At 43.1% G+C, this 20,430-nt stretch overlaps 1 pseudogene; it reads left to right on the top strand.

Moving 5' to 3' along the window:
- The window catches only part of LOC116756339, a 73,067-nt pseudogene that overhangs the window by 40,049 nt on the left and 12,588 nt on the right, over positions 1-20,430 (top strand).

The raw sequence follows: 20,430 nt of genomic DNA, 5'->3' as shown, positions 1-20,430 counted from the left end.
GTGCCACAACTACTGAGCCTGTGCTCTAGAGCCCGTGAGCCACAACTACTGAGCCCATGCACCACAATTACTGAAGCCCGCACGCCTAGAGCCCATGCACCCCAGCAAGAGAAGCCACTGCAATGAGAAGCCTGCACACTGCAACAAAGAGTAGCCCCCACTCGCCACAACTAGAGAAAGCCCACGTGCAGCAACAAAGACCCAACACAGCCAAAAATAAGTAAATAAAATAAAAAATAAATAAATTTTTAAAAAGTAGCTAAAAGAACAGTCATATATACCAATACTCATTAATCCATTCATTCATTAACGTGACTATATATATGAGAGGCAGTATAGGGTACTAGTTAAAAGCACAGGTTCTAAAACCAGGGCTTCCCTGCTGGTGCAGTGGTTGGGAGTCTGCCTGCCGATGCAGGGGACGTGGGTTCGTGCCCCAGTCTGGGAGGATCCCACGTGCTGCGGAGCGGCTGGGCCCGTGAGCCATGGCCGCTTAGCCTGTGCGTCCGGAGCCTGTGCTCCGCAACGGGAGAGGCCACAGCAGTGAGAGGCCGGCGTACCGCAAAATAATAATAATAATAATAAATAAAACCAAACTGCCAAGTTTGAATCCTGGCTACACCACTTCCTAACTGTGTGACCTTGGGCAAGTTTCTTAACCTGTCTGTGCCATGGTTTCCTCATTTGTAAAATGAAAATAATAATACCTACCTCATCGAGTTGTTGTAAGACTAAATGAGTTAATATGTACAAAGCACTTAGAACAGTGCCTGGCACATGTTGGTAGTTAGTACTTGATAAATATAGCATATATTATAATAAGGTTATACTACCCTAGGACACATTTATGGGACGGCAATAAACATACTTCCACATGTACTACGGTGACATATTGAGATCTTGGTTTAGCAAAAAATTAAAATTTCAACTATATTCTTCATTTCCTGCTGCTTTGAGAAATCCAGTATTCATTATTAGGCAAGATGCTTCTGAAAACTAAGCCCAGGCTTGGAAGCTGCCTCTATCACTTATTTGAAGCGTGACTTTGAGAAAGTTATTTTAACCTCCTTAAGCCCAGTTTCTTCAACTGGAAAATGGAGAGAATAATAGAATACATGTGAGAATACATGTAAATACACTGTATATTGTACAGTGTTTGACACAAAACATGCACTCAATAAATATTAGCTGCTTTCATTATTCCCATTATCGTCATTAGCAAGAAAGGCGATGGACTTAAGGCCATTGGCAAGTGAGAATGCAGGAGTCAGGGGCCATTGTCAAGTGTGGAAAACACCTGGATCTAAAGGTTAAGCAAGGATCAGCTGTCCTAGGTCAATCCATAGAACCACAGGACAGGATGGCTTCCAGTCTTCATGTGTGAGTCAGTTCATGTAACTGTCCAAAAAACACCCCTAGAGCAAAGGGCTAGAAAGGCCCTTATGAGATATGCCAAATACAAAAAGAAATGAACAAACTGCGTACTGTGTCTGGTGGGCTTTCTTGCCCAAGAGCTGTGTTAGGACTTTAGTCCTCCCCCATTAACATGGTCTCCATCCTATACGTGAGCTCCCTAAGTCTGACACGAGTATTTTTCTTCCAGAAGAGGGGAAAAAGGGAGGGCCCTGAGCCTCACTCTTACTGCATTTGGATCTATCACTTGTTCCCTGGAGATCTACACTGAAAATGAGAAATGAGTAGCTATCATCCCGGACCATCATGGTGTCCCCAGATCTCAACTCTAAATGTTTCTCTAATCCTTGTTGGTTTTCTCTGCAATGTAGAAGTTATTTCCTCCGACATCTCATCTCTGCGGGGAGTCTGCTACTCTAGTATGTGCTCCCTTGCTTGCCTGACTCCTTTGTGTGTCTTAGCAGATGGCGATTTTCAGGAGTTTACTGGTTTTTGAGTAAGAACACATTGCCATTGGAAGAAAACAGTCAAAAGAATGAGCTCTTTTTCTTCCTGTCACTCAGGATGCCATAAAACACAACTCATTCCTGTGCCCTGAAAAATAAACTTGAACAAGGAAACATTGAGGAGGCATTTGAAAAAGTCCCTCAAATTGCTGAAGTGACTCAGGATGTTTCACAGAATCTTTGCACAACGTTCTTCTGAAGCAGACATTGAGAACACGTGATTTCCTCTCAGAAAGACCAGCTTCTAAGGTCTTGGCATTTTGCCAAAGTTCTCTTTTCTCGCTTCCTTTCAAATTGGCTTATGTGTTGTTTTGGGGGGTGGGGGGTAGGAAGCAATAGAATAAACAGAAGAAAAATTCCTAAGACTTTGATTAGTCAAGGACAGAGTGAAGAAGGGAAGCAGACACTTTCAACTTGTTATCCAGAACCTCAGTCTCTGAAACAGATGGCCTCAGTTGTCACAGGACAAACGCCTGATCCATCAATGCCTTGGTCAGGACAAATCCAGCTGGCCAGTGCACGTCTCACCTGCTTTTGAATTCCCCAACCAGCATACAACTTCAGGCATTTCCCTGTGCTTACCCTTGACAGGAGAAATCCATGTTGGAGGACAGGAACAGGTTTACATGGAAACACAGCGAGTGCTTGTTATTCCAAAGACAGAGGACAAAGAACTGGACATTTACGTGTCAACACAGGATCCAGCCCACGTGCAGGTGAGGTCCAGGATCACCCCCAGCTTCCTAATTGTGTCATGGCCTTCCACCTCCACAGTCTCACAGCTGGCCACCATTTTACCTGCAGAATCTTAGAATCCAAGTATCGGACATCAGCAGAGCAGCTAAGACCCCAGAACCTTTTCTGATATTTTTCTGGTCTTGTCAAGTAAATGAAAGAACTGCCACAGCCATTTTCAGTTTGAGGTGTACATTCATGGACTTCGTGCTTAAATGTGATTGTGATTGGATGACAACACTTAATTATTTCCGTACTTGATTTTTCCCTAAAATAATCACTACAGGTAACCTTTGGAGTAAACACATCACCTCACAGCACATTTTCATTTCCCCAGTCATAAAGTGCTCCAGGTTTTAGCTGCAAACATATCTTCTTCTTTAGTAAATTGTCAGGTGTTCGCTAGCTTTCCCCTTGCTGGGACTTTAGGGGTAGGTGGTTGTCTAAGATTCAGGTTCTGACAGGAATCCAGGACAGTTTCCCTTTAGGAAAGTACCATTTTTCTGCTGGAAAGTCTGCTGGAGACTAACAATGTTTATAGACTCAGTAAAGCTCTGAAAGACAGATTCAGACTATCTCAGTTGTTTCTTTCTTTGTTTTTTACTGACAGTAGATGTCGATGAATTTTGCTGTGATGTTTCAGGAAGCAAAAACCTTCTTTACCATTTCAATCTTGTAAACCTTTCCTGTTATCTACCTTTTACAGAAAACAGTGTCCTCTACTTTAAACATCCCATCAACAGAATCACCTGTCATGTAAAACAAGTGGGTGGAGGTTTAGGCGGGAAGGTAGGAGGACCAGCTGTATCAGGGCTATTGCAGCTGTGGGCACTATCAGGTAAGTACGCTTGGGGGCACGGGAGGGCGTAAAATGCACACAGCTGAGAGCAAATCAGTGGCCTGAGAGTCACTTGGGCTGCTGTCATAACCACCTGAGTGTCCTTGGGCAACTCAGCCTCCTGTCCCTTTTTCTTTATAATTGTAGATAACACCCACCCTCCTAGAGTTATTGGAAAAGTCAAGTGCACATAGAACTTTGAATAGGCTAATTTGCTCTATAAAGGAAAAGTGGTATTATTTGTTGAACACCTCCAGAGCTGACGCGGCCCCGTCCCCGTCCCCGAGCTTCAGGGAAGGTGACCCACTTAGGGGTGGGGCAAGTCACCTGCCCAAGTGGAGTGTCAAGGGGGAAGGCTGCTCCCCAACTTTTCCTTCCTACCGTCAGCTGAAGACAGTGGGACGAGGTAAAAAAGGCTCCCACCCTCTCCCTCACTGCTCCTGAGAAGGGCTTGCTCTTCAATGTGTGCTCAATTGACACATGACAACCTCAAAGAGAGCTCCTGGGCTGAACTCAACCGGAAGTGTTGCTCTTTCACTGTTCATTCTGTTCATGGCGCTGGCTTTTCTATTTCTCATTCATTTTTTTAACATCTTTATTGGAGTATAATTGCTTTACAATGGTTATTCCTCGTTCATTTTTTATGGCTGTTTTTTGTTTTGTTTTGTTACTATGTCAAAGCCCGAATCAGCCTGCAAATTTCAAAGGTCCTGCTTCCTTTGACAACTTCCATGTAGTTCAAGGGTCCCAAAGCACTCAGATATGTGTCTCGTTTTGCAATGACAGGTGGGGAAAAGGTGGAATCTGAAATCCATCCCCAGTGTTTTCCATGATGAAACTCTTTGTATTCACACCCAACAAGGAGTCAGCAAGGGATAATTAATTCATCGTATTCCCACCAAGCTTTGTGCATTTAAGACTTCTCAAACATGACTGCACATCAGAATCATCTGGGAGCATCTAAATCCCAGTACCTAGGCTTCCCCATGTTGACCCAGGCATCAGTCTATTTTAAAACAGTGATTCCACTGTGCAGCCAAGTGTGGGAACCAGTGCCTTAAGCTACAACACCTGCCATGCACTAAGTGGTCCCCAGAGCAGTGTTCCCAAACTGCTGATAATAAGAGTCTCCTGGGCTCATAGAAATTCTTGCCTCCCCATCCCAGACCCACTGAATCAGAATCACCAGGGGATGGGTGTGGAAACTGTACATTTAACTGATACTCCAGGTGGTCCTCATCATTAAAGAGGACCATAAAACCCTGCGGTAGAGGTAGAGTCGTGGTTTTCAACATGTACCTGAAGACACCTGCATCAGAATCACTGAGGAAAGTCCAGATTCTAGGGCTCCTCCCAACCTATCGAATCAGAGTCCTAGTGCTAAGGCTCAGGAATCTGCATTTCACCAGCACTCCAGACGATTCATCTGCACTTCAAAGTCTGGGAACCTCTGCCCTAGAGAAACAGAAAGCCTGGACGTCCTCACTACCCAAGGGCCCAACTTAGCTAACATAGTAGCATTCATAGCTGAAAATGAAGATTCTAATCCAGACTTCCTAGGCTGTGTGCTTGGCCTTGTTTTTCCAGTTGTGTTGTTAAGTTTGATTTACCTGTTCACACTCTTTGGCCTCTGTAACTAGTGGTGGGGATATGCAAAATGGTTGGATCTAGGTGAGGGTCAAATTTGAAGCCATGAGAACACAAGTTAACTGACATGTGACATTAATCTCCTCTGGCTAGGTCGTCAAACAATGAGTTCTAGAACACAGAGATAATAGTAATTTAGCCATACATCAATTCATATCAGTGCCTAGCATATCATACGCACTCAGTGAATATATATAAGTGACGGGTGGGTGGTTAAATAAATGGTTGGCTATATAGGTGGAAGGGTGGATGGTGGATGGATGGGTAGAAAGGTGGATAGATGGATGGGTGGGTAAATAGTTAAATGAGGGGATGGATAAATAGGTGGGCGGATGGTAGATGGGTGGATGGGTGGATGGGTGGATGGGTGGGTGGGTGGGTGGGACGGATGAAGAATCTAAGATTCGTTTCTTTGTCACCCCATTCGTCTTGTTCTTGATTGTGAAGATGATATGTTAATAACTGGGAGAAGACACCCATTATTTGGAAAATATAAAGTAAGTATTAAAGATGAAAATATTAAAGTGCCTCATTTTATTTGAATGCTTTATCCTTTTCTATTATTTTGATTTTGCTAAATTCTAAGAACAATCATCTTAGTACCTACAATATTAAAATGGATGCTGTGTTTGAATACTCATAATAACATTTTATGAGGAACTTTTAGTAAATTTGTTGTAAAATTATGAAGAAGCTAAATGATAAAAATAATTTCCAATAATGATAAAAAAAACACTATTGAAGGAATGGGATTTATGTTAGTGGTTCCTCAAAGACAAAAAAAAAATGAAAGAAACTACAGACATTGTTGTACCAAAACTTCTTGACTATAAAAATATTATTTTGTAGTGGAAACTGTTTGGAAACCATTTGACCGTTTTAACTGCAAAATTATTTTTTACAAGTGTTTCCACCAAATGGTTATGAAAGCACCACAAAAGCTTTTTGCAAATAGGAAAAAAGAATAAACTAGTGAAATAAATTGTCTCAAACCACGTTCATTGCATTTTTATGCAACTATAGCATAAACACTATTAAAAATAACTGCTGGGATCTGGTTGACAACAATACTACTTTTCAAGTTTGTGATTGAGTGTTAGGACAGTTCTAATGTAATGTTTCTATATCAAACATGCTTCATTTGGGAATTGCTTATAGCATACACATAGCTAGATTTTCTGTCTGATTTTGTCATTTGGTAATTTTGACAAATGCTAGGCTGAAGTTTTCATGAAGAAAGGTTTGCTAAGCAAAATAGTACCATCAATGAGGGAGCAGGGAGATTCTTAAGCTGTTCGATATAAACCTTTCAAGAATTTTGGAATTGGAGGCTTCCGGGAAGATGGCGGAAGAGTAAGACGCGGAGATCACCCTCCTCCCCACAGATACACCAGAAATACATCTACACGTGGAACAACTCCTACAGAACACCTACTGAACGCTGGCAAAAGACCTCAGACCTCCCAAAAGGCAAGAAACCCCCCACTACGTGGGTAGGGCAAAAGAAAAAAGAATAAACAGAGACAAAAGGTTAGGGACGGGACCTGCACCAGTGGGAGGGAGCTGTGAAGGAGGAAAGGTTTCCACACACTAGGAGTCCCTTTGCGGGTGGAGACGGCGGGTGGCGGAGTGGAGAAGCTTCGGAGCCGCGGAGGAGAGCGCAGCCACAGGGGTGCGGAGGGCAAAGCGGAGAGATTCCCGCACAGAGGATCGGCGCCAACGGGTACTCACCATCCCAAGAGGCTCATCTGGTCACCCGCCAGGGCGGGCGGGGCAGGGAGCTGAGGCTCGGGCTTCGGCCGGAGCGCAGGGAGAGGACTGGGGTTGGCGGCGTGAACACAGCCTGCAGGGGGCTAGTGCGCCACGGCTAGCCTGGAGGGAGTCCGGAGAAAAGTCTGGACCTGCCGAAGAGACAAGAAATTTTTTCTTCCCTCTTTGTTTCCTGGTGCGCGAGGAGAGGGGATTAAGAGCGAGGCTTAAAGGAGCTCCAGAGACAGGCGCGAGCCGCGGCTAAAACCACGGACCCCAGAGACGGGCATGAGACGCTAAGGCTGCTGCTGCCACCACCAAGAAGCCTGTGTGCGAGCACAGGTCACTATCCACACCTACCTTCCGGGGAGCCTGTACAGCCCGCCACTGCCAGGGTCCCGGGATCCAGGGACAACTTCCCCGGGAGAACGCACGGCGCTCCTCAGGCTGGTGCAACGTCACGCCGGCCTCTGCCGCCGCAGGCTCGCCCCGCCCTCCGTGCCCCTCCCTCCCCCGCGGCCTGAGTGAGCCAGAGCCGCCGAATCAGCGGCTCCTTTAACCCTGTCCTGTCTGAGCGAAGAACACATGTCCTCCAGCAACCTACACGCAGAGGCGGGGCCAAATCCAAAACTGAGCCCCTGGGAGCTGTGAGAATAAAGAAGAGAAAGGGAAATCTCTCCCAGCAGCCTCAGAAGCAGCGGATTAAAGCTCCACAATCAACTTGATGTACCCTGCATCTGTGGAATACCTGAATAGACAACGAATCATCCCAAATTGAGGAGGTGGACTTGGCGAGCAAGATTTATGATTTTTTTCCCCTTTTCCTCTTTTTGTGAGTGTGTATGTGTATGCTTCTGTGTGAGATTTTGTCTGTATAGCTTTGCTTCCACCATTTGTCCTAGGGTTCTATCCATCCTTTTTTTTTTTTAATTTTTTTCTTAATAATTATTTTAATAACTTTATTTTATTTTATCTTATTTTATTTTACTTTTTCTTTCTTTTTTTCCTTCCTTCCCTCCTTCCTTCCTTCCTCCCTCCCTCCCTCCTTTCTTACTTTCTTTCTTTCCTTCTACTTCTACTAATTCTTTCTTTCTACTTTTTCTCCCTTTTATTATGAGCTGTGTGGATGAAAGGCTCTTGGTGCTGCAGCCAGGAGTCAGTGCTGTGCCTCTGAGATGGGAGAGCCAACTTCAAGACACTGGTCCACAAGAGACCTCGCAGCTCCACATAATATCAAACGGCGAAAATCTCCCAGAGATCTCCATCTCAACACCAGCAGCCAGCTTCACTCAACGACCAGCAAGCTACAGTGCTGGACACCCTATGCCAAACAACTAGCAAGACAGGAACACAACCCCACCTATTAACAGAGAGGCTGCCTAAAATCATAGTAAGTCCACAGACACCCCAAAACACACCACCAGACGTGGACCTGCCCACCAGAAAGACAAGATCCAGCCTCATCCACCAGAACACAGGCACTAGTCCCCTCCACCAGGAAGCCTACACAACCCACCGAACCAACCTTAGCCACTGGGGACAGACACCAAAAACAACGGGAACTACGAACCTGCAGCCTGCAAAAAGGAGACCCCAAGCACAGTAAGATAAGCAAAATGAGAAGACAGAAAAACACACTCAGTTGAAAGAGCAAGATAAAAATGCACCAGACCTAACAAATGAAGAGGAAATAGGCAGTTTACCTGAAAAAGAATTCAGAATAATGATAGTAAAGATGATCCAAAATCTTGGAAATAGAATAGACAAAATGCAAGAAAGATTTAACAAGGACCTAGAAGAACTAAAGATGAAACAAGCAATGATGAACAACACAATAAATGAAATTAAAAATACTCTAGATGGGATCAATAGCACAATAACTGAGGCAGAAGAACAGATAAGTGACCTGGAAGGTAAAATAGTCAAAATAACTACTGCAGAGCAGAATAAAGAAAAAAGAATGAAAAGAACTGAGGACAGTCTCAGAGAACTCTGGGACAACATTAAATGCACCAACATTCGAATTATAGGGGTTCCAGAAGAAGAAGAGAAAAAGAAAGGGACTGAGAAAATATTTGAAGAGATTATAGTTGAAAACTTCCCTAATATGGGAAAGGAAATAGTTAATCAAGTCCAGGAAGCACAGAGAGTCCCATACAGGATAAATCCAAGGAGAAATATGCCAGACACACATTAAACTGTCAAAAATTAAATACAAAGAAAACATTAAAAGCAGCAAGGGAAAAACAACGAATAACACACAAGGGAATCCCCATAAGATTAACCGCTGATCTTTCAGCAGAAGCTCTGCAAGCCAGAAGGGACTGGCAGGAAATATTTAAAGTGATGAAGGAGAAGAACCTGCAACCAAGATTACTCTACCCAGCAAGGATCTCATTCAGATTCAATGGAGAAATTAAAACCTTTACAGACAAGCAAAAGCTGAGAGAGTTCAGCACCACCAAACCAGCTTTACAACAAATGCTAAAGGGACTTCTCTAGGCAAGAAACACAAGAGAAGGAAAAGACCTACAAAAACAAACCCAAAACAATTAAGAAAATGGGAATAGGAACATACATATCCATAATTACCTTAAATGTAAATGGAATAAATGCTCCCACCAAAAGACACAGATTGGCTGAACGGATACAAAAACAAGACCCATATATATGCTGTCTACAAGAGACCCACTTCAGACCTAGAGACACATACAGACTGAAAGTAAGGGGATGGAAAAAGATATTCCATGCAAATGGAAACCAAAAGAAAACTGGAGTAGCAATACTCATATCAGACAAAATAGACTTTAAAATAAAGACTATTAGAAGAGACAAAGAAGGACACTACATAATGATCAAGGGATCGATCCAAGAAGAAGATATAACAATTGTAAATATTTATGCACCCAACATAGGAGCACCTCAATACATAAGGCAAATACTAACAGCCATAAAAGGGGAAATCGACAGTAACACATTCATAGTAGGGGACTTTAACACCCCACTTTCACCAATGGACAGATCATCCAAAATGAAAATAAATAAGGAAACACAAGTTTTCAATGATACATTAAACAAGATGGACTTAATTGATATTTATAGGACATTCCATCCAAAAACAACAGAATACACATTTTTCTCAAGTGCTCATGAAACATTCTCCAGGATAGATCATATCTTGGGTCACAAATCAAGCCTTGGTAAATTTAAGAAAATTGAAATTGTATCAAGTATCTTTTCTGACCACAACGCTATGAGACTAGATATCAATTACAGGTAAAGATCTATAAAAAATACAAACACATGGAGGCTAAACAATACACTACTTAATAACGAAGTGATCACTGAAGATAGCAAAGAGGAAATGAAAAAATACCTAGAAACAAATGACAATGGAGACACGACGACCCAAAACCTATGGGATGCAGCAAGAGCAGTTCTAAGAGGAAGTTTACAGCAATACAATCCTACCTTAAGAAACAGGAAACATCTCAAATAAACAACCTAACCTTGCACCTAAAGCAATTAGAGAAAGAAGAACAAAAAAACCCCAAACTTAGCAGAAGGAAAGAAATCATAAAAATCAGATCAGAAATAAATGAAAAAGAAATGAAGGAAACGATAGCAAAGATCAATAAAACTAAAACCTGGTTCTTTGAGAAGATAAACAAAATTGATAAACCATTTGCCAGACTCATCAAGAAAAAAAGGGATAAGACTCAAATCAATAGAAATGAAAAAGGAGACACTGCCGAAATACAAAAGACACTGCCAAAATACAAAAGATCATGAGAGATCACTACAAGCAACTCTATGCCAATAAAATGGACAAACTGGAAGAAACGGACAAATTCTTAGAAATGCACAACCTGCCAAGACTGAATCAGGAAGAAATAGAAAATATGAACAGACCAATCACAAGCACTGAAATTGAAACTGTGATTAAAAATCTTCCAACAGGTCTTCCCTGGTGGCGCAGTGGTTGAGAGTCCGCCTGCTGATGCAGGGGACATGGGTTCGTGCCCCGGTCTGGGAGGATCCCACGTGCCACGGAGTGGCTGCGCCCGTGGGCCATGGCTGCTGAGCCTGCGCGTCCGGAGCCTGTGCTCTGCAACAGGAGAGGCCACAGCAGTGGGAGGCCCGCGTACTGCAAAAAAAAAAAAAAAAAAATCTTCCAACAAACAAAAGCCCAGGACCAGATGGCTTCACAGGCGAATTCTATCAAACATTTAGAGAAGAGCTAACACCTATCCTTCTCAAACTCTTCCAAAATATAGCAGACGGAGGAACACTCCCAAACTCATTCTACGAGGCCACCATCAGCTTGATACCAAAACCGGACAAGGATGTCACAAAGAAAGAAAACTACAGGCCAATATCACTGATGAACACAGATGCAAAAATCCTCAACAAAATACTAGCAAACAGAATCCAACAGCACATTGAAAGGATCATACACCATGATCAAGTGGGGTTTATTCCAGGAATGCAAGGATTCTTCAATATACGCAAATCAATCAACGTGATACACCATATTAACAAATTGAAGGAGAAAAACCATATGATCATCTCAATAGATGCAGAGAAAAGCTTTCGACAAAATGCAACACCCATTTATGATAAAAACCCTCCAGAAAGTAGGCATAGAGGAACTTTCCTCAACATAATAAAGGCCATATATGACAAACCCACAGCCAACATCATCCTCAATGGTGAAAAACTGAAAGCATTTCCACTAAGATCAGGAACAAGACAAGGTTGCCCACTCTCACCACTCTTATTCAACATAGTTTTGGAAGTTTTAGCCACAGCAATCAGAGAAGAAAAGGAAATAAAAGGAATCCAAATCGGAAAAGAAGAATTAAAGCTGTCACTGTTTGCAGATGACATGATACTATACATAGAGAATCCTAAAGATGCTACCAGAAAACTACTAGAGCTAACCAATGAATTTGGTAAAGTAGCAGGACACAAAATTAATGCACAGAAATCTCTGGCATTCCTATACACTAATGATGAAAAATCTGAAAGAGAAATTAAGGAAACACTCCCACTGCAACAAAAAGAATAAAATACCTAGGAATAAACCTACCTAAGGAGACAAAAGACCTGTATGCAGAAAATTATAAGACACTGATGAAAGAAATCAAAGATGATACAAATAGATGGAGAGATATACCATGTTCTTGGATTGGAAGAATCAACAATGTGAAAATGACTCTACTGCCCAAAGCAATCTACAGATTCAATGCAATCCCTATCAAACTACCACTGGCATTTTTCACAGAACTAGAACAAAAAATTTCACAATTTGTATGGAAACACAAAAGACCCCGAATAGCCAAAGCAATCTTGAGAACGAAAATCGGAGCTGGAGGAATCAGGCTCCCTGACTTCAGACTATACTACAAAGCTACAGTAATCAAGACAGTATGGTACTGGCACAAAAACAGAAAGATAGATCAATGGAACAGGATAGAAAGCCCAGAGATAAACCCACGCCCATATGGTAACCTTATCTTTGATAAAGGAGTCAGGAATGTACAGTGAAGAAAGGACAGCCTCTTTAATAAGTGATGCTGGGAAAACTGGACAAGTACATGTAAAAGTATGAGATTAGATGACTCCCTAACACTATACACAAAGATAAGCTCAAAATGGATTAAAGACCTAAATGTAAGGCCAGAAACTATCAAACTCTTAGAGGAAAACATAGGCAGAACACTCTATGACATAAATCACAGCAAGATCCTTTTTGACCCACCTCCTAGAGAAATGGAAATAAAAACAAAAATAAACAAATGGGACCTAATGAAACTTAAAAGCTTTTGCACAGCAAAGGAAACCATAAACAAGACAAAAAGACAACCCTCAGAATGGGAGAAAATATTTGCAAATGAAGCAACTGACAAAGGATTCATCTCCAAAATTTACAAGCAGCTCATGCAGCTCAATAACAAAAAAAAAAAAACCCAATCCAAAAATGGGCAGAAGACCTAAATAGACATTTCTCCAAAGAAGATATACAGACTGCCAACAAACACATGAAAGAATGCTCAACATCATTAATCATGAGAGAAATGCAAATCAACACTACAATGAGATATCATCTCACACCAGTCAGAATGGCCATCATCAAAAAATCTAGAAACAATGAATGCTGGAGAGGGTGTGGAGAAAAGGGAACACTCTTGCACTCCTGGTGGGAATGTGAATTGGTACAGCCACTATGGAGAACAGTATGGAGGTTCCTTAAAAAACTACAAATAGAACTACCATATGACCCAGCAATCCCACTACTGGGCATATACCCTGAGAAAACCATAATTCAAAAAGAGTCATGTACCAAAATGTTCATTGCAGCTCTATTTACAATAGCCCAGAGATGGAAACAACCTAAGTGTCCATCATCAGATGAATGGATAAAGAAGATGTGGCACATATATACAACGGAATATTACTCAGCCATAAAAAGAAACGAAATTGAGCTATTTGCAATGAGGTGGATAGACCTAGAGTCTGTCATACAGAGTGAAGTAAGTCAGAAAGAGAAAGACAAATACCATATGCTAACACATATATATGGAATTTAAGAAAGAAGATGTCATGAAGAACCTGGGGTAAGACAGGAATAAAGACACAGACCTACTAGAGAATGGACTTGAGGATATGGGGAGTGGGAAGGGTAAGCTGTGACAAAGTGAGAGAGAGGCATAGACATATATACACTGCCAAATGTAAGGTAGATAGCTAGTGGGAAGCAGCCGCATAGCACAGGGAGATCAGCTCGGTGCTTTGTGACCACATAGAAGGGTGGGATAGGGAGGGTGGGAGGGAGGGAGATGCAAGAGGGAAGAGATATGGAAACATATGTATATGTATAACTGATTCACTTTGTTATAAAGCAGAAACTAACACACCATTGTATTGCAATTATACTCCAATAAAGATGTAAAAAAAAAAAAGAATAGTGGAGGTTTTGGTGAAAGGCAATTGAGAGGATATTAAAAAAATTTTAAAAATAAAAAGAATTTTGGAATTACCATAAATTCTAAATTTGTACATTTTGCTCCATTTCCTAACTTCTCTGATTTACTATCCAGCAGTTCCCTTGGAGTAGATGATAACCAAATAGGTAAATGGTTCCATCAATGTATCTATCCCTGATTTCAGAAAGGCAAAGGGACCAAGGCCAATTCTTTTTTAGTAGAACTACACTAGGGAGTGGGAATTTCTTTTCAACCTGGGCTGTGCAGACAAAATGATCCAGGTGGGCGGGAAGGGAGTGGCAACTTGAGAAAAATGCAAGCTGCCCGGTACTAACAGCAGCATGAGCTCACATTTGTTACATGCTTCATCAGTGACAAAGTGCTTCACTAGCTCAGTAAGGTGACAGCAGTCATTCCCATGTCCGTTCCCCGACCCCAGAGGCTTTCCTGTAAAAAGATGCACTGTGATTCATTCCAATGCACTCTGGAATCCCAGAGACTTTTCCACAAGGGGGAAAACCACAGACTAAATTAGAAGGAAATCCAGTAAAAAGTGAAGGAAAATCTTCCAAGGACAAGGAAGAAGAGGGTAGCAATTATATGCTGGGAAACAAGCAAAAACTTTAGAATTCCATACTGACTGTGAAGCCAGAAAATTACACGTTGAAACTAAAGGGCTCAGCAAAATTCAGGTCAGAGGAGGTCTTTGTCAGCCAAGCACTGAAAAACAAGAGAACGTCCAGACGTGGTCCACCACAGAGCAAACGGGGGTGGTCTGTCTTCAGTCCTGCCCATGGAGGAGCTGGACTGCGGCTCAAGGTTAGCATTAAATTCTAAACATATTGTAAAATGTCCATCATTTGGTGACAGGTGGGATTCATGAACAACGGGCGAATCAAAGCTCTAGACATTGAGTGCTTCATTAATGGAGGGTGCACACTAGATGACTCGGAGCAGGTATGTGCATCAGAAACCAGTACCGTCCTGCTTTGTGAACAGAATGCAGAATTTCCTTCTTTTTTATTTATTTATTTATTTTGGCTGCATTGGGTCCTCGTTGCTGTGTGCAGGCTTTATCTAGTTGTAGCGAGCGGGGACTACTCTTCATTGTGGTGCGTGGGCTTCTCATTGTGGTGGCTTCTCTTGTCATGGAGCATGGGCTCTAGGCACACAGGCTTCAGTCGTTGTGGCTCACAGGCTCTAGAGCACAGGCTCAGTAGTTGTGGCACATGGGCTTGGTTGCTGTGTGGCATGTGGGATCTTCCCGGACCAGGGCTCAAACCCGTGTCCCCTGCATTGGCAGGTGGATTCTTAACCACTGTGCCACCAGGGAAGCCCCAGAATTTCTATATGAGTCTTTGTGGAGCACTTTCTTCAAGTACTTACCTAGTTCCACAAGAGGTTCAACTCTGTACTTGAGTTTTAGAGAAAAGAAAAAAAAATGTTGTCCAGTATTATGTGAATATCTCCTTTTACTTTAGGTAGTAGAATTTCTTATACTGAAGCTGAAAAATGCATATATAAAATCCCCAACCTCAGGTTCCAGGGCCATGCGTGCCTGACACATTTACCATCTGACGTGGCCTTTCGCGGATCTGGCTTCCCACAAGGAACCCTGGTAACAGAATCTTGCATCACAGCTGTGGCAGCCAAATGTGGCCTTCCGCCAGAAGAGGTAAGGTTGTAATCGAAGTCATAACCAAGGTTGCTGAAGAGTCAGATGAGGTGTGAAACCAGCTACCCAAGGAAACACCCCAGAAGAACCATACAAATTAGCCCTGGCTCAGAATTCAAGATAAATTAGGGGCTACCTAAAAGAGCTCACCTCTGCCTATCGGTCTCCTTTCTTATGCAACGATTTCTCTTTTTCTTTCTTTTTTTAATTTGTACGAAAGGAATTACTCTTTTTAAAATTCAAACCATACTGAAGTTATTAAAGGAAAAAGTGGACATCCTTTCATCCCCCGTCCATATTGGTTGAGGGTAACCATTGTTAACAGTTCCATGTTTATTGTTCTAGCCCTTTCTCTATGTTTACCCACCCATCTGTATTCATACACAATTACATAGATGCTGACATATGATGCAAATGTGCACATATGTGCTTATTTACCAAAATGAGACCATAATAAACACATAATTCTGCACCTACTTTTTCTACTTACTATGCCATGGCCATCTTCCCGTGTCGGTAAAATGATCTACTTCTTTCATTTTCATGACTGAATACTTCTGTGTAATATGAATGTACCATAATTTATTTAGCCACTCCACTATTGATACACATTCAGGTTGTTACCCATTTTTTGCTATTAAAATGGTATTGGTACAGAGGTACCACGGTTGTATCTTTGCTCTATTGTGCATATCTGTAGGATAAACTTACAGAAGTGGAATTGCTGGTGCACTTGAAAACTTTTGAGAGGTATTGCCAAAAGAATGCCCTCCAAGAATACTATCTTGTGCAAGATCCTAGAAGGTACACAGTACGTACGATATGCCAGACCAAAGAGAGGCAGCCGCTGGCAACTGAGATAATTGTTGACACCAGTCTTCCACTTCTCACACATTCCAAGCAAATCCCAGCCTTCTTTTTCCACTTCTATCCCCTGTTTCCCCAGTATAGACCCTCCGCTCCAGCAAAGACTCCCCATGTCTTCAAACCCCTTTGTCCTTCAATTCAACAATTGTGATTGTTGAGGTACTTCCTACACACAGGGGAACACCTGTGTGTTGAACAAGGAAGACGGTAGTTATCCTAAGAGAAGTCACATATAGTGTTCTATGGGTAGAAAGGAGAAAAACATCACATTGGCTTGGGGGAGGGGAGTCAAGCAGAACTTTCTGGAGAAGATGGCACTGGGGTAGGCCTTGAAGAATAATAGCACAGGGAATGGAAAGGTAATCTGGGCCAGTGGAACACTTGAACAATGAGAGGCAGCCTCTTTGTGGCTCAGTTTCTTTATCTACAAAATGAGGACAATGTGATTCACCTCACAGAGTTTCCACGAGAATTAAATGAATTTGTTAATATTTGGTTTCATAAACTAGGTAGTAGTATGCCAGTGTAACTGCTGATAATCATAATTCCTTTATTGTCATCACAGTGGTTGGGGATGATGAAAAACCCTGAGCATATCTCAGTGGGCTCCCCTTCTTCTTTGTCAGATGTTGCAAGTTTCTAGGACACGACACACCTATATTTAAATACATTTCTAAAAAGATTTGACCACACATTCCAAAGGCAATTGGAAGGCTTAGAGAAGATCTGCTATTTGTCACTAGCTGCAGTGCTCTTCCTCTCTAGCAAAACAAGTCTTCAGTTATGACAATAAATCCTTGCTTTCATATCCTGTCTACCAACACTGCTCCCCCCTCTGAACCTTGTAGGAAAAAAAGGAAAATCTACCCCCTTCAGCCCCTCCATCCCACTGCCCTTCAAAAATCAGTTACTACCTCTATCTTCCACTTCCAGGAGGGAGAAACCCCAATTGGTGCATTGAAGAAGACAGGAGAAATACCACCCCCCACTATTTCTGCAAAAACACATGCTGTTCAAAGAAAAAGAAGAAAGACCCTGTCTTCTCCCCACTGAAGTTTATGCTTTAGTGGGGAGGCTTTACAAGTCTCTGTTTTGCAATCATTTTCTGTCTTATCATAACTATTGACTCAATTTCCTACCCACTTCAGATTAGGGAGAAAAACATGTACAGAACGGTTGATAAAACCATCTACAAACAGGCATTCAACCCTGAAACCCTGATAAGATGTTGGAATGAATGTCTGGACAAGTCTTCCTTTCACAACAGAAGAATGTAATAAGAGGAATTCAATAAGAAGGATTACTGGAAGAAGAGAGGCATTGCTATGATCCCCATGAAGTTTTAAGTCGGATTTGCTGCAACAAGATATCATCAGGTAAGTCTTGTATGTGTGGGAACTAACCCTCGTTCAGACACACTCTGGCTCTCCGACGTGGGAAGAGTGTCACATTTCCCAGGGTACTGAGCCCCTCCCCCAGCACCTGGGAGAAATGTGCAGAACCCTCCTGAGCAGTCCCCCATCTGCAAGCACTTTCAACACAGTGCAGTAGAAAAACACCTCAATGGCAGAAAACGGCATCAGCAAGCATGAGATCCACAGAAGCAAAACTGCCATGATGGAGCGTTGACCCCTGCTGACCCCCTGCTGTTCCAAAAGGGGACAGGAGCCCACGAGGCCCATGGTGCCATGCTTTCTGAGCTTGGAGGTCTCACGGCTTGGGCAAGAATGGGCTTCTCCTGCTCTGTGCCCCAGACCCTGCAGCACTCTTCCGTCCCTCTAAGTCTGAGGCAGAGAAGTCATTCCATCTTGCCGTTGACAGGCTGGCTGTTCTCCTAGCCACCTCTCCTGGAAATCTGTGTCAATTCTGCAGGGGTGGAATGGGGGCGGGAGGGTCCAAAAATCCTCCCAGGTAGATTTGTGAGAGAAGAGTCAAGTCATTCAGAGGCTCTTCCAGAAGGGAGGAGGAGGAAGGGCGGCATAGGGATGGGACATTTGAACAGCACAAAGACTGGTACACACGAGTTTCCCAGCAATCCCAATGGGTCATATACAGGAAGGATGTTAGAAAAGCTGCTGCCTCCCCATTGCTGTCCACCAAAAGCAGAAACTCAGCAACTGGAAAATCTTACATGCATTAGATCTAGATCTAAATCTAAAATCCAAATCTGAAAGTGCATTAGATCTCCCTTGTGTGTATCATTGAAAGCATTCTTCCACTTATACTCAGCTACTGGCAGCCAGCACACACACATACACACACAGCACAAAAGCTGCCCTGTCAAAGGGAATCCCTCTTAGGGAATAAAGCAGTTGCCCCAAATCCCTAATCAACTGGAGCCAGATGGACCTGAGAAATCCTTGGCCCTGCCACTTATTAGCTGTGTGATATTAAGCAGGTTATTCAAGCTCTCCGAGCCTCAGCTTCCCCAATTATAAAATGAGAATAATACCCCTTTCTCCTAGGACTGACAAGGATTCAATGAGATGCTGAATGTAGGATTTGGCAGCGTTCCTGGAATGCTGTGTGCTATCCAGGGCAGCCCTAAGCCCCTCCACAGGAGATCTCAGACACATCTCCCAGGGCTGTGGCTCCTCTGGTGGGTAGGACTCCCTGGACTCCTGGATCACATTCCTGTTTGGGTCCAGAGTGCCCATTTTATAAAGAGACACAAGGAGGTTAACCGTCACGTCTACAAGTCTGGACTGAATCAACAGCCGGGGTATAAGAGATCCTGGATAGCTGCCAGTGTGGTTTTTCTCTCTGACACCAAGTGCTGTCTGTCCTCCACCAATTCCCCAACACCAACTGGGTGTCCAACAATTCAGTTCCGGCACTAACTACCCAGAGTTGGCGCAGAACCCACAGATCAAGGACTGAGTCCTACAGGATGGTCCCCACTTCAGATGCCAGTGCAAACAGGGTACCCGTACTACCTACACTTCTGCCCAGACAAATACAAATTCAGGGGTTTCCACTACCCACCCTCAGGTTTGATAATGCCATAGAACAACTCACAGAACTCAGGAAAGCACTTTACTATGATTATTACTAGTTTATTACAAAGGCTACAACCCAAGAATAGCCAAATGGCAGAAGTGAACAGGGCAAGGGATGGGAGAAGGGGAGTCGAGCTTCCAATGCCCTCTTCACCCAGGCATGCTGCCTCCAGCTTGTGGATGTGTTCACCAACCCAGAAGCTCCCAGAACCTTGTCACTTGGGGCGGGGAGCGGGGGTGGGGGTTGATAATGGACTTCATTACATAGGTGCCGTTGATTACATTATTGACCATTGGTAATTGAACTGCTCTCCCCTCCCTGGAGACCGGGAGATAGGGCTGAAAGATGGCACCCTCTGACCATGTACTTTGTTGTTCTAGTAATGAGCACCCATCCTGAAGTTATCTAGGCTCCCTCCATGAACCATCCCATTAACTTACAGAAGACAGTAAATTCCAAGGGTTTGGGGAGTTCTGTGCCAAGAACCAGGGCCAAAGACCACATCTTTTTTGGTTTTTATTATTTTTTTATTGATGTATGGTTGCTGCACAATATTATAGTTACAGGTGTACAGTGTAGTGATTCACAATTTTCAAGGTTATAATCCATTTACAGTTACTAGAAAATATTGGCTATATTCCCCATATTGTATAATAGATCCTTGTGCCACATATTTACTTTTTTTTTTTTTTTTTTTTTTTTTTGCGGTACGCGGGCCTCTCCCTGTTGTGGCCTCTCCCGTTGCGGAGCATAGGCTCCGGACGCGCAGGCTCAGCGGCCATGGCTCACGGGCCCAGCCGCTCCGTGGCATGTGGGATCTTCCCGGACCGGGGCACGAACCCGTGTCCCCTGCCTCGGCAGGCGGACTCTCAACCACTGCGCCACCAGAGAAGCCCCACATATTTACTTTTTATTATACCACATCTCCCCTCACTTGCATGGCCATCTTTCACCTAAACCATAGCCTACTCTCTACCATCATCCATGGGAGACAGCTTCTCATCTTGCTAC

The sequence above is a fragment of the Phocoena sinus genome, chromosome 7 (assembly GCF_008692025.1).
Source record: "Phocoena sinus isolate mPhoSin1 chromosome 7, mPhoSin1.pri, whole genome shotgun sequence".
NCBI lineage: Eukaryota > Metazoa > Chordata > Mammalia > Artiodactyla > Phocoenidae > Phocoena > Phocoena sinus.
Note: the sequence above shows the minus strand (reverse complement) of the source record. Positions and strands in the feature narration are given on the sequence as shown.